This window comes from Trachymyrmex cornetzi, unplaced genomic scaffold (genome assembly GCF_001594075.2).
Source record: "Trachymyrmex cornetzi isolate Tcor2-1 unplaced genomic scaffold, Tcor1.1 scaffold33, whole genome shotgun sequence".
Taxonomy (NCBI): Eukaryota; Metazoa; Arthropoda; class Insecta; order Hymenoptera; family Formicidae; genus Trachymyrmex; species Trachymyrmex cornetzi.
In genome coordinates this window covers 230896-233086 of record NW_017298003.1, presented here as the reverse complement: position 1 = coordinate 233086, position 2191 = coordinate 230896, and the positions used below count along the sequence as shown (strand labels likewise).

General features: G+C 31.1%; 1 protein-coding gene across 4 annotated transcripts in view; it reads left to right on the top strand.

The window, feature by feature from the left end:
• Positions 1-2191, top strand: part of Eip74EF (Ecdysone-induced protein E74) — a 324734-nt gene that overhangs the window by 137878 nt on the left and 184665 nt on the right. The gene's annotated exons all lie outside the window — the stretch shown is intronic.

Below are 2191 nucleotides of genomic sequence, written 5' to 3'. Positions count from 1 at the left end.
ATCCGTTTCTATTTGAGCGTATAAAAGTACATGGAAATAAAGGTAAGGGATCTATATCTTATCTTTCATCGACAATTTGTGATGAATTTATTGAAGTTATGTCAGGAGAGCTATTAACAAAAATTATAAATAAAGTAAAAGAGGCAAAATATTATTCAATAAGCGCTGATTCAACTCCTGTAACTGTATTCTGTAACTGTCTTACACGCCTATCGACAATTATCAGTGTCGTTGCGCAGATATTTTATATGGTGAAAAAGCTGCGCAACGACACCGACAACTGTCGATAGGCGTGTAAAACAGTTACAGAATAGGGGCCCTGATATATCTCACGTCGACCAACTGACATTTATTTTACGCTATGTAACCAAAGAAGGAGATTCGAAAGAACGATTCATTAAATTCATTCCAAATTGTGGCCACAAATTTGAAGAACTTTTCAATGCTTTGCAGTAAGCGTTTAAATGCCTTAGCATTATTGTACATTGAAGCAGAGCTTAATGTCAAAACAGATTATAATTTGATAATTAATGAGTTTGCCGTGCAAAAATCGCGTAAAGTTACACTGAGAGAAATGTTTTGTACCAATAACCAAAGTTTTGTTACTGACACAAAAACTATTTGTTGATATATGATCAATAAAACCGTTGGTTACTACGACAATATTAATTTGTTGAATTTATTAACTAAACTAATCATTTAATGATACAAAACTGTTTTGTATGATGTTTATAGATCTTTTATAATTAGAAATAGAACATTCTATTTCTAACTGGATCTTGTTCTGGGTGAACAGACTTACAATTTGAGGGGAGTAACGATTCATTTGAACGTTTGGAACCTTGCTAAAATCGACCTTGAACTCGAAATTTGGTCATTTTTTCACATTAATCGGGCTGTATTTCTTGAGGCGTATTTCGTAGAGCTAAATGAATTATTGCATCGTCTTCAGTGACCAAAAAACATACAGTACCACATTCAAAATCTGGATTAAGCCATTGTTGCATCAAATCAAACATGTATTAAGGAAAATCGAAACTTTGGTTTAAAAATCGTTCATTAGCGATCTCTAAATCTTAATATTTTTTGATAAAAATTTAGGGATGTTCTTTTTTTGACATAAAATGGAAGTTTTTGAGCTGAGAGGCCTATTAAAAACAAAAAATTTTTTTTTTCCTTGTCAGTCTAATATATAGGGAAAGCCCCCTATTATGAAATAGGCGCTTAATATGAGATAGCGGCGTTTCTGCTAAACTAATAAACGCTATCTATTGGTCCCATCATAAATTTATTGCTCTTGGATTGAAAACTATTTAGTAGAAAGTTCATTATTGGATCGTGCCTGTAGTCATTGTAAAAAAAGATTTTAGAGTTCGGATGTCTTCAAGTTTCATTGAGATAAGCCTTTAAATCTTGTTTATTATATTTAATAAATAAATATTTGTCGATAAATTCTTCATGTAGTGATAGAGTAAGGTCGTATTAATAGAAAAATACGGGAGATGTTGAATTGCTTAATGGCAGAAGTTCGATTTGATGATTGTAAAACTGTAAAGCGTGGAAATCGTAATATGAGATATCCAGGGTATTTCTAATATGAAATAACCCATGCTCCTATGTCATAGTAAAAATCGTCACTAAAATATAAATGTTATTGTATAATAATAAAAAGAATAACCGGAATGAACATCGAGTGTCTATTTCTGCAATACTAGATTCGAACTGAAGATGAGTTCTGGGTATAATCTATCGCATGCTCATTTTTTGCGCACGCTGGCTGTGTTTATATTTTAGAAATATTAAATAAAGTTTTTTAATTGCAATACTGGTATATTTTGCGTTTTACTATTGATTTCTCGGGGCATCTCATATTAGGAGCACAATTTTTTGACTTTGCAATTTGTTCACTTTTTACATTTCTTTAATTTAAAAAAAAAATGAAATTTAAATTAAATTTTATATAACATTATCTTACAGCTTATTAAATTCCTTTTCAAATGACTTATTATCTTTTTAAATTCTGCCTATAGACTTCTAGCATTTACCCAAAATGAACTCGGTATCTCATAATAGGGGCCTTCCCTCTACATGTACATATATATATTTTATATATATACAGGGTGGACCATCTGAAGTGATCCAGTCAAATATCTCGAAAACTAGTAGGGATAGAGAAAAATGTTTCGTATGA